We start from the raw sequence: 13,458 nt of genomic DNA on the forward strand, positions 1-13,458 counted from the left end.
AGTTTCCCGGGTCCTCCTTCTTCCCCTTTTTGAAGATGGGAACCACACTGGCCCTCTTCCAGTCCTCTGGCACCACACCAGAGCACCACGAGTGCTCGTAAAGCCATGCCAGGGGTCCTGCAATGACCTCAGCCAATTCCTTTAGTACTCTAGGGTGGCCGACTTGAATACATCTAGTCCTTCCAGAAGCTTCCTAACTAGTTCCTCACTAACCTTGGGCCAGGTGTGCCTCCCCTGGGGCCTGAGGGGGGCCTGGGGGTGGGGGTTGGCTGTTCCAGTCCCTGCTTAGGAAGATGGAGGCAAAGAAATCGTTAAATATGTTGGCTTTGTCGTCTGGTGTGATGACCAAATTTCCTAACGTGTCTTGCAGGGGCCCCACATTACCTGGAACCTTCTTTTTACCTAATGTTAGCATCTTCTTTTTACCTTCCCTTCTTAGTGCAGAAAGCTGTTGTAGCTCTGTCCTCTGGGTACACTTCCACCTATCAGTATATGTTAGCTGGATCAAAGTTGAGAACCATTGAGCTTTGATCAGGAGGTATAGTATGTTATAAATTTGAGATAAGGAATAGACATCCTTAACAGTAACATCATTCCGTCTATGATAATTCACACAGACCCGCATACTTCTTCCTTTCTTCTGTATCAATGCCACAGGCGCAGCCACGGGCCAACAGAGGGCCTGATGATATCTCTTTCCTTCATCTCTTGCAGCTGCTGATCAAACTCCTACTGGAAACAGATGGGTAATCTTTTAGGTCTCTGTTTGACAGGTTTGGCATTGTCAGTATTAATCCAGTGCTTTGTTAAGCCTGTATTCCTCTGTGAAGAAGCCACAGGAGATCAGAGAGAAGTGCCAGGATTGGTGGTGTAACACCCCCTCTCTGACCTGACCATGGAGCCAATGAGCCATGTTTCACTGGAGATGTGGTGTTTTCAAAGCAGCCTCTCACTCCGTAGTGGAGGGAAGGGGCAGTGCAGAGAAGACGACACTGGGCCCTGGTGCAGACTGGCTTTTGGTGCAGCCAGAAGATGGGAATAAGAGTCCTCCAGCAGACAGGAGCTGAAGAGCCTGCAAGCAGATGGTGGACAGAGGGCCATCCCTGAACACTGAACAGTTGTCCTGTGAGAATCTAGACAACCCTTGGAAGGGTTCAGACCCTGAGCGATACACACAGAACTGGACCAAACATGACAAGCACCGGATATAGCCTCATTCTGGACAGGTGAAGGTCTAATGGTGAGAAGAGACTATGTTAGTTTTCTGTTTATTTTTCTTTATTGTTAGCTGTACATTTGAGAGGAAGTACCCCTTTGTGACAGTACTGAGGACTTCAACCTAAGAAACTGGCAGGGATGAGGAGCCCAAAAAGAGGGCCAGTGTCAAAGGGGAAGATGCAGAGAGACTGCAAGAGACTCAGGATTAGACACCATAGTGGTGGAGAGCCGAGGATTGTTTTTTTTATCCCTTTTTCTTTTTTTTCGTTAAGCCTTTATGAGAGGGCCAGTTCTGAAAGCCCCAGTCAAACAGTGTTCCCAAGCAAGCCTTTAGTCCTTAGGGCACTCAAACAGCAGCCTGCAGCTGCCCCCAAGTCTTTCAGTCTATAGTCCTGGCTGTCTGAGGCAGTGAGATCTCCAGCTCCACTGTGCACTCCTCTGTGTAGGGCCAACCTGGTTTCACATGCACACTGCTCTCTCCCTTTACTCCAGCCCTGAGCTTCCTCTTCCTTTTTCTTTTGCCCACCAACCCCTGGGGGCTTCTGGGAGTTGCAGTCTAAATTACCACTCAGCACAGCTCTGCAGACTGCCCCCTGGTTCCTCCTGTTGTTATATACATTATATTTGCTTTGATCATGCAAATTTGCCATCCTCTGCAACTGATGAATTTTCTGAATGGTTTAAAGAGATGTGAATTTAAACACTAAGGAAAGCTATCAACTTGGTAATTGGGGACCAGAATGTAGACCCTGGAAAAATAGGCTATCATAAGAAGTAATAGGAAAAAACGGTCTGGATTTACAAAAGCATTTAGTTGGATTTTGCTGCTTCAGCTGCTTGGTCATTACAAAAAGCTTCATGCAGCATCTTAGATTTTTTTTACACATGGAGGTAACCTGAAAACATGCCAATGAATCAAATCACCTATACATCAATGCTAGAGAAATAGCATTTGGTAAACAAAGACTTTTCTGAATGAAGATTGAGGATCTGACCATCAATTATTAGCCCTTAGGAGAAAAAGTAAGTAATAATAAAGGTAAGGTATTTTGTAGGTCCACTGCAGTAGATTTATGCACAATCAATAAAAAATATGTAACTTCTATCCAAAGTGGGTCTGAGACACTGCTAGGTGAATCTATCATTCTAGTGCATATGTTTTGTTAGGCCAAATAACTGCTGCTTTGTTGGCTGGTTTAAGTGATGCCAAACTGATGGTGGGCTTCAATAGATGGCATTCTTCATCAACTTGCATTCTCATCTCATAGTCAAAGTACAGATTGTCACACTGATCCTATCTCTGATCTGTGCCAATGGGGTATAATGCAAAGTCTCCACCATGATGACATATATTGTCACAAGTGAAAAAAGGAGAACAGTCTGAATACACTTTGAGATAAAATTAATTCTTTTAGTTCAAAACCACCAATACCCATGTTTTTGAAAAGTCAGGATTGAGCTGCATCACAGTTATATGAGAAGGTGATTGAAATGCTCAGGTCCTTTCCGACCCTACCAACTATGAAACTATGAAACTGTTGGAAAAATGAAGAAGGGCAAAAGAAAATGAGTTGGAGCCTAAATAATGAGTTGGGAGACAGTAGAAGAAACTGAGTAGACAGATTCAAAGACTACATTATACAAGAGTACGTAACAATACCTTAGGGCAAAATATGTGGAACCTAAGGATCATAAAGAGTGTAACACTACAAGGTACATTCACACTAATCAGACTTTTTACAAAAAAAGTTTTCTGCGTGATTGAATATAATAAAAGATTGGGATGGCAGAGTCTTCACTAAACTTGATATCAAATATTGGTGGGAAGATTACAGTCTGTATACCTCATCAGAGCTACTCATAGTATAAGATGACAGGAAGAAGAGTATTGAGCCAGAGCCATTAATTCTGTGAGAGGAAGAAGTTCTTGCTCTTCTGAAAAATGAAGCCTAAGTAAGCAGCAGGGGTAGCAAGTGATTGGTGACTGTGTAAGAATTGGTAGAAAGTGACTGGTGACAGCTGCATCGGTCTGAAGTGGAAAAAATTTGCAATGATGTATGGATGACTAGAAATTGACAGGATGAACTGATTTTTTGTCCTTACCAGAAATGAGGCTTTGTACCATCTCTTGATATCACATGGGAGCTACACTCTGCACCATATAATCCTGTGTTGCATGAAGTTAATGCTAGGACTACCACCACAACAGTTTGATTTCAGAGAAGGATTGAGGTATACATGATCAACTGCAAACATCCATCACATCACTGAAAAATACAGAGTACAATCATCCACTGAACATGTGTTTTATTGATTGCTTAAAAGTGTTTGATACCATCTGACAAGGCTCCCTTTGGAGAATAGTGGAAATGGAAAGGTGCTGTATGACAGATCATTGGGAAGTCAGCTGCTGAGTGCAAAGCTAAGAGAGATTTGGGAAGACTTCTGGAAATTCTGCTTTGATATCACCATATTCAGACATGAATAAATGGATTGACTTACTTAAGTTACAATAGTCAACAGAATAAATTCCTTTAATAAATTCTGATGTATGCTGTATGGATCAGCTAATACGTACATTGAAATGTTTCTTGTAGCATTTTACCTCTTCTTACCAGTAGCTATTTTCATTGACCTTCATCAGTTCCTCATTGTTCAACTACTTTTCTTGTAATAAGACTATTATTTCACCCATTTCGTCATTAATTTAATTTCACTCATTTGTTAATGGATTTCCTTTCTCTTTAGTACTTATTTGCCTTCTGCTTTATCTATAAAAAGCCCTTTGTATCCCTCTTAGGTTCTTTGACTCATTCTGGGCTTGACTGTGATGTTACAATTTGCCTGAGTAAGTAGCAACTTTGTCACAGGAGCCAAGCACAGAAGGATCTGCACCTAAGAATCACTATTGCTCCTCTTCTCCCACTTATTTTGAGACAGGAGTATGTCACTACACCCTTTCTTGCTGTTTAAGAAAGGCTCCTTCTTGAGGCCCTTTGTGCATGTTTGTGCAATGAACTGGCTCCTCTGATTAGCAAACTAAAGTAGAAAGCCTGGTAGAGCCAGTGCTGCTTACCCAGCCAACTTCCTTGCAGAGAATAGCTCCTGCTCTTTCTGCCAAATCACAGACACAATTCCAGCAGGGAACACCAAAGACCTTAGGTCTACCTAAATTGCAAAGGGACTTATCATTTTTTGCGGGTTGATTGTGGCATAAAGTTCTCATTCTGTTGTCATTGTCATTTTGTAGCAGCTCTGCGCCTTGGCACTGACTGGTGAAGAAGCCCTGGGGGAGTGGAGGGATGAGGGGGTGGTCACCATTTTGATTGCTGCTCTTCGTGCTGCCTTGGCAGCCAGCACCTTTTGTTGATTTTGCAGATTTCATTGACAATTCCGTATTTTGCAGTTTCCATGAAATCTGTGAAACTGAAAATTAGGTATGTCCCTACTTATTTCTGCTCACTCTCCTGTGAACTAAGGGCTATGAGCTGAGTAAAGGCTGTGACAAGATAGTAGGACTGTGTGAAACAGCACTGTTTCATTTCAACTACCATTTCGACAGGACATTGTTTCATTTCAAGTTTAATTTCATTTTGAAAGCACTGTTCCATTTCGTTTCATCAAAACTGTTTCGTTGTTTCAACTCTGTGTCGACATTTCACTCATAGGTTATAATGGGGAAGAACAAAACTGCTATAACTTTTTCATTTCTTGCCTGATTCATATGAAACTTGCAGGAATGGTAGCCCTTTCTGAGGCAATGACGCTTACCAAGTTTCAAGGAGATAGGTGCAGGGGCTTCTGGGAAACTGCACCTCAAGCTGCTGAAAAGCAAAACTTGTGACATGTGTGACTGTGTGTGTGTGTTAAGGTGCAGTGGGGTGAAAACTGCAGGGATGGTAGCCTGTGCTGAGGCCATGAAGCCTGCCAAGTTTCAAGGAGATAGGTGCAGGGGTTTCTGGGAAACTGCATCTCAAACTGTTTAGAGCAAAACTTGTATCACTTGTAAGTGTGAAGGTATGGAGAAAGCTCAGTTCAAACAATGCTTTTTATGCTGTTTTTCTGTCCCTCCCCCAGAGCAGTAGAATTGGAAGGGACCTCAGGGAAGGCTCACAGTCACTGGCCAACTACACATGTCAATATGAGCAGTCCTTCCCTCTTCTTCCCCTCCCTCTCCTTAGTTTCTCTTTAGCTGTAAGCAAGCCCAGCTTCGAAACTCAAAACGTTTTGAAACTTTCAAAACATTTTGACTGCCCTCATTTTGTTTCAAGGCTGTTTTGAAGCTTTTCATTTAATTTCAGTGTTGCTGTTTCAAGCTCAAAATGCATTGAAATAGCATTGAAATGAAACAGCCAGAGAAATTTCATACAGCCCTACAAAATAGCCTTTTTTTGGACTGCTTATTAGGGCTGTGCGAAGCTTCAGTCCCTGATTCAGTTTGGTGGCCAAATCTCTAAATCTGAATCAAATCAGGAGACCCTTTAATTCCTCCAAATTGAACTGGAACCCTCCAAATTGATTCAGAGACATCCAGAAAGATTCGGCAATTCAGACATAGACAGTTTTAAATGTTTTTTCTACATATCTCTAGGTAGCAGGCCACCTGTGAATGCTGTGATGCTGGGGCTCATGGAATGTCCCACTATTTACTTTCCTTCAATTTGATTCCATGAATTTATATCTTTATATTTAAGTGCCATATTAAAATGCTTACAATTATTGGCCTTGCAGTCCCTTGTAAATTTAATACTCACATTTATTTCTCTGCTAAGTAGGTCCAGAGCAGCTTGTCCTGAGGTTGGTGTTTCTTCTCCCTGACAAATAAAGTATATTTTATAGTCTGAGAACCTTCTTAACATATATATGTCGCTCTATTTGTTACCCAGCGAGATATGTGAAGTCAGCATCTCCCCATACTGGCTTATACAGGCATAAGAAATAATTATCCATTTTTGCTGAAGTTTGCTTTATACTGAGCATGTCTACATATCCATTTGATCTGGGATCAGTTTACTCGTGATAGTGGCAGCAGGTAGCTCCTGACCCCTGGAGGCAGGGTGTAATGTCCCAGTCTCCAGGGCCGGCCTGCTGCCAGGGCAGGGACAATGTCCCCCTGCGCTGGCAGCAGGTAGCTCCTGGCCTTGGCTCCCTAATCAGGGGCAGATGACTTGGGAAGAGCTGAAGGGGAGGGGCAGGTCCTAGCCTCCTGCCCCGATGCACTGGTGGCATGCTAGCTACCTGCCCCACTGGCAGATCGGGGCATAGGGTTGGGATCTGCCCCTGATCAGGAAAGGTTCCAGCCCCTTCCCTGAATGCAGGGCAGAAGCTGGAGAGCTTGGTTCCTGCTCAGCTCTGCAAGCATGGAGCTGGGTAGGGAACAAGCTGGGGTGCTTGTTCCCCACTCAGTTCTGTGAGTGCAGAGCTGGGTGGGGAAGAAGCTCCCCAGCCTGTTCCCCACCCAGCTCCATGCTTATGGAGCTGAGCAGGGAACAAGCTTCCCAGCATGTTCCCCACGCAGCTCTATGGTCAAGGAGCTGGACAGGGAACAGGCTCCCTGGCCCCCACCAGCAGGGAGCTCCCAGAGCCAGCTCTGCATGAGGGGGCCAGTGCTGGGAGGCCCTTATCTCCTAGCACCAGGTCCACCACCACAGGGCTGGCACTGGGAAACCCTTACCTTCCAGTGGCAGTTCCACTACTGTGGAGCTAGTGCTGAAAGATAAGAATTTCCCAGTCCCGTTCCCCAGTTGTGATGGTGGAGCAGGGGCTGGGAGATCAGGATCTTTCAGCCCTGGCTCCCTGAACATGATCTCAGAGCAGGGAGCTTGAAGTTCCCTGCTGCCAGGGTAGGGGGACATAGTCCCCACCTGGGCTCCAGTGATGGAGCCCACCCCATCAGCAGCCAGCTCCTGAGGCAGGGAGCAATCTCTTGTCCCATGGTGGATGGCTGACTGGGAGCAGATTTTCTCCCAGTCAGTCATCTACATGAGCACTACTGCTCTGTTACTAATTGAAAGTAAATTTGCTACTTTCATTTGCAGGTTTACTATATAGTAAGTATATGCATGTGTAGATGCACTCACTTACTTTGCAGTAAACTATGCTACTGTACAGTTAAGCATCTTGTGTAGACACGCCCACTGGATGCTTTTCCTTCTGCTGGATTTGGATATAGTATGTCACTATGCACAGTCAGAGAGGTAGGAGGAGTTGCGGTATGCAGTTTGTAGTGTACTTTGTGTAAAATCCAGATTAGTGCACTGTGTTTCTTTATAAAACCAAACATTTTTTCATTTTTCTGAATAAAGCTTTAAGAAACATAAGGGAACAGTTAATTTATACAAGAGAGGACAGGTGAATCAAGAATTTTCTTTATTAATATATTATTAATCAAACACGGATAAACTAAAATATACAAAAATATTGGCATAATAGATGAAAAGTTATGCTATAACTTCTGGAAAAGATGCACGAGCTTTCACTTGGTTATTCATGCATGTTACCAATAGTATTCGGTCAGTATTGGTACCAAATAGTCTAAAATTAATAAGCAGGTATTACATCTGAATATTATTAATTGCTTAAAATATATATTGCTTTCTACAAGTATAACTGCTTTTCCTCTCAGAGAGAAGGGCCATAGAATCTCTAAGATTGAACCACCAAATTGTAATAAGACCAGCAGATAAAGGAAGAGCTATAGTTATTTTTACCTACGAAAACTGCATAAAAGAAGCCAACAGACATCTTTCCAACACCACTTACTGCAAAAAGCTAGAGGAAGATCCTACCACCCTTTTTACCTTTAAACTCAATACTACCATCAAATAATTTCTTTCTGAACTACAAGAAAAACTACAGAACTTGATCCCCCAACTACCCAACCCAGGGACTTTTTACATGCTCCCTAAAATCCACAAACAAGGGAACCCTGGCAGATCTATCATATCATACCATGGAACACTAACTGAGGAAATATCAGGTTTCATTGAATCAATCCTAAAACCTCTTGTCACCCAAAGTGTGAGGTTTGTCCAAGACATAACAGACTTTCTACGAAAAAACATATCTTAAAAACACAAACCACCCTTCTGGCAACATCTGCCTAGCCACTGTGGATGTTACCAGCTTATATACCAACATCCCACACCAGGATGGCACCCACACCTGCCTTAAATATCTACAAGAGCAAGATTACAACTCAGAGTACAGACTCAAAGATATTACTGAACTTATATACTTCATCCTCACACAAAACAGCTTCACTTTCAATAACTAACAATTCCTCCAGACCATGGGCACAACTATGGTCTGGAGTAATAGTCCCACAGTATGCCAACCTTTTTATGAGCCACCTGGAAGAAGAATTCCTCAAGGATTGCACCAAGCTCATGGTATACTTAAAATATATCGATGACATCTTCATCATTTGGACTAAAACCCTGTGATCTGTGATTGAATTTCTGATGGAAATCAATAATCATCACCCCACCATCAGACTAGCTTTTGAATAGTCCAGCGCCAATGTTTTCTTGATACTATGATCACTATCCAAAATGGTAAAATACAAACCACCTGTGGCAGCTGAAAAGTATGTCTATGTGATAAAAGTGCTTGCTGAAGGCTCTATGAAGATTAGACCAAGTGTTTTTCTGTATTTGTTTAGATATTAAGCTATAAGTTGTTGCTAAAAGCCTAACGATAGTTTAAGATGTAGTGAGGCCTTGTATAAATTAAGGCCTAGTAAATTTACCAAAGCCTAGAAGTAGTAAGGTCCTGTCGCGCAGTTAAAATTACCTTATCAAAGGAATGCAAGGCTTGTACTGCTATTGGTCGGTCTAAGGACAGTTGAAGAAAAAGGAATCTAAGTGGTTGTATGTTATCAGTGTCCTTCAGAAGCTATAAATTAGCTGAAATATTTGGAAACCATTCAGAAGGAAGATGCAGCTCTGTGAAAAGGATTAGTTAGCTGTTGGCTGGATCAGTGTGCCCTTGGACCTCAAGGAGCCCAAGAACTGCATTCCAGGGTCCTTCCCGGCACCCCTCAGACAGCGTTGACTGGGGATGCCTGACCTTGCTGAATTTTGTGGAAAGAGAAGCTTGCTGTATATCAAGCATCAGAGAGACTGCTGATAAGTTGCCAACGTGAATTGATTTGTCTGTCATCGTTTGTCTTGTTACTACGTGTAGTTGTGTTTTTCTTAAGTCAATAAATCTTTCTTACCTTTCTACCCCCGACCACACTCTCAATCTAAACCCTCCGCAGGTGGCTGGGACACCACCATATACAAGAAATCCATGGAGTGACATACATATCTGCACAGAACGAGCAGTCACCCTAAACACACCAAGAAAGCTGTAATATATAGCCTAGCTCTCCAATACCACTGAATTTCCACTGAGGAGAGCACCTATGATCGTCATCTCACAAATCTCAGAAGGGCTTTCTCCCAGTAAGGACACTCCTCCAGAGAGATAGATCACACTTTTTAAAGAGCCACCTGGATACCATGTGAAGAATTGCTGCAGTACAGAAAGAATATCCCCATGAAATCGCACACCATAATTCCCTAGAACCTATACTGAAAATCCTCAAACAATTGCAACCCATACTAGAAGAAGACCCATATTTGAAAGAAATCTTCCCAGAACCACCAATCCTAGCCTCTGAAGAAGCACTGAACCTTGCTAATCTCATCACCAGAAGCAAACTTCTTATGAACCAAAGCATACCAGATGGATCCAGACCATGCCATGACAAGAAATGTAAAACCTGCCAACATATTTCCACCACCCCCACAATTACTAACACCCCACAATAGAACCATCAACATTCTTGGATCTTACATCTGCATCTCCAGAAATGTAATATATGTCATCCAGTGCACTAAAGGCCCTGATGGAAAACATGCTGAGAAACCAAACAACCACTGCATATCAGAATGAGTGCACACCGAAAATCTATCGAAGACAAAAATACCCAGTTACCTGTGGGAGCACATTTCTCACAAGATAACTGCTCTCTCTCCAATTTCTCAGTTCAAATCCTCAGAGGTAATATACAAAATACCTTTTGCAGATGGGTCTATGAACTTCACTTCATCAGCCTACTGGATACAAGAAACCATGGACTAAATATAGGCATTGGATTTATGGCACATTATAACCTATCTAACATCTGATACCCCAGCTAACCTCTCTGCTATTTACCAGCTACATCTTAACACCAGGTTTACATTCCCCTTCCCCCTCCCCCCCACCTTTTTCTCACCCATTGTCTGCCACAATTTGCATTTTCACTGACTGGCATTCTTGCATACTGGCCTCTGGCTTTTATTCTGTCACATCCAGGAAGGGCACAAAACAACTGCAGACACTTCCTCTGCCTGAAGAAGGGTATTTGTACCCAAAGCTTGCAAAGAAGAATTTTTCCAACTATTTTAGTTGGTCTAATAAAAGATAACAAGTTTTCCCCAAAAACCTTGTCTGGTTGTGTCCTTAGACCAACAGGGCTACAACCAACACCCCTTCACGTTTGGCTGCTGCTATATTTTATCATGTATACCATGGCTCTTTTTTTTTCTTTCTTTTGTATTGCTTTAAAAAGACAACAGGACATGCTGTGAGTTAATGTTTCACTAGTAAAAGGTTATGAATTAAGCTCAGCTGGTTTCGCAGGCTGACACAGGGTTCATGATTAGAAGAATGAAAACAAACATGAATTGAAAATGTCACTAACCTTTATTGGGCCCTGAGAATCCCTGAGCCTGCATGACAGGAGGCTTTCCTGTTTTCAACAGGATAAAGAAGATTGAAACATAACAGCACGGATCTTGGCTATTTACATCTTTTAATGAATGCTCTTCACGTTTGGGGCCCTTTGTCAATCTCCCAGTTTTCAAGGGTTTAGCTGTGAAAAGTGCGGATGGTATCACATACTCATATAAACCATGGAGTAGACATCTGTCTAGGATGCTTTTTCCTCCAAATTATGCTCAGTGTAAAGGGCCACATTTTAAGCTTCATTTACGACTGTGCATGTATAAGGTAGTCAATTATCCAGACTGAGTATTCCCTAGCAGAGGAGCTGAATAAAACCATCTCTAAATAATGAAACCAATTTTGTTTTACGTACATTAAACTAGAGGTTTAACATATCTTAAATCCTATATTATGGTATGGCTTGAATTTAAAGCCCATTTAATTAAAAGCTTTTTGCTTAGAAAGAAATACATTTCTTGTTCTGACTGACTGCAGAGTATGAACTCTTATCATCTTAACAAGGTAGGATAGAAACAAAACAGAGTCAAACAGGCTAATGAGTAAACTTGCATTCAATTGGAAGTGAAAACTTCCATTTATTTGGGGAATTCTGCTTGTCTCATGTTCTGCTTGTCACAGAATCAAGCTAAATGTCCTAATTTTGTGGTATATTCTGGTAAGGGAGAGTATGTGCAATACAAGCTTCAGTTATGTAAGATTTAATTAAGAACTCAGATTTAAAAACATGCATATCCTTACTTTCTTTATTACCATATATTGCTCAGCTGACTTTTCAGGGTCAAATTACTGAATAAGCAATGGACTATAAAATATTTTCAGCTCACTTATAATGAAATGCAGTATATATATTTCTATATATTTTTACTGTTCCTAGCATTATTTATTTACTTAGAAATAGCTGTACTATTGCTTAAATGATTTTACTGGTAGCCTGAGAAAAAAACTGCAAGTTGAAAGAACACAATGGGGAGCCTAAAATTAAATATATTCCCTTCATCTGATCTATTAATAGCACACAGTATGGAATTTTAGTCTCACAAAATCACATTTACTTTCTTCATGAAGTGAAGTGAGGACATATAGACTCAGGATTTTTTTAAAATTATGTATGAAACATATTATTTCACAATGCAACTCTGGTCTGCAACTGAGATTTTATGAGGTGCTTTGGCAGAGTATTACTATTCGGGGGAGCACAAAACCTATACTGGTTTTTTTCACTTCACTGAATTATACTTTGGTCGTATATTACACAATCTGATTTTATTGTCATCTGTAGAATAGAATGCTACTGTTGAAAATTTTTAATGGGAACTAATCCTTAGTTTGTAGCAGTTCCCTATCTTTTTTAAAATAGCCATATTGGAAATAGATAAAATTTACAAGAGTACCTCAATTGACCTGAAAACATAAGTTGCATATTGAAACAACCCTCCCAGTAAGTGAAACACCTGGGTTATATGTGTAACCCTTCTGCCCGGCACCAGCTGGCAGCACAAAGGCTGGGTTCAATTTTTGGGGTACTAAATTTATTTATTGAGCCCCGCCCAGAAATCTTGGACACCAGATTAGTTACTAGGGCATCCTGCATAAACAACCCCCCTCCTCCTCACAAGCAGTGTAGCCAAAACACATTTAATACAGAAAACAGAAGAAAACACCAACTGCAATGTGAAACACTACTAACTACATCACGTAGTCTATAGGTTGCACAGATTCACGTAGTCCAAAGGAACCAGCTTTATTAATGGCTACAGCCAACCCAACCCCACAGCCAACTAAAACAAAGGACTATCAAAAGAAACAAGGGGGAAACAAGGGGGAAGACCAAACCTACCCTCTATACCTGGGCTGCAGATGATTTGAGCCACAGCTCCACTGGGAGCAAAAAGTTGCAAGCCTCACCCCTGGCCCAAAATTGGCAAATTAAGAACTCCCAGGTGCGAACCCTGTTAAAACTGCCAGGCCTAAATCCAGACCAGTAAACCCAAGGAACCAATACACTTTCCACAGTATTAATCCCTTAAAACTTCAAAAGAAAGGAAAAACAAAGGGAAGAAAAGAAGGAGAGGTGTCCCCAGACACTGGGACAATTCTTCCTCTCTCCACCTGAGTTCCCTTTTTTGTTATCTGTAACTCCTTCTCCCTTGGAGAAGATGCCACTGTTCAGCAGCTGCTAGCAGCTTCTTCTCTCCCAAACCAGCCTAGCTTCCTTTATATCCCTTTGTATGACATCCCCCTGGCCTTGCCCAGTCAGGGAGTGCCATGCTGCATTCTCTCTCCCAACATATTGGCCTGAAGAATCCTCTGCTTCCCTTGGCCAGTGAGGCTATAAGGTTTTACGTATTTTCTCCAGATACAGGCCCTGCTTGCCATGTGCTGAGCATGTGGCCAGAACAACAGGGACCTTCTTGCCCATATCAAAACACACACACACACACACACACACACACACACACA

At 42.0% G+C, this 13,458-nt stretch overlaps 1 long non-coding RNA gene across 1 annotated transcript in view; it reads left to right on the forward strand.

The window, feature by feature from the left end:
* The window catches only part of LOC109321605, a 10,284-nt gene extending 6,271 nt beyond the window's left edge, over positions 1-4,013 (forward strand). The window contains exons 2-3 of the long non-coding RNA XR_002104103.1: positions 2,083-2,241; positions 3,325-4,013. This is a non-coding gene — a long non-coding RNA (uncharacterized LOC109321605). The remainder of the gene's footprint in view (positions 1-2,082; positions 2,242-3,324) is intronic.
* Positions 4,014-13,458: the final 9,445 nt, after the last annotated feature.

The sequence above is a fragment of the Crocodylus porosus genome, unplaced genomic scaffold (genome assembly GCF_001723895.1).
Source record: "Crocodylus porosus isolate Cpor-Errol unplaced genomic scaffold, CroPor_comp1, whole genome shotgun sequence".
In the NCBI taxonomy this organism is placed as follows: Eukaryota; Metazoa; Chordata; order Crocodylia; family Crocodylidae; genus Crocodylus; species Crocodylus porosus.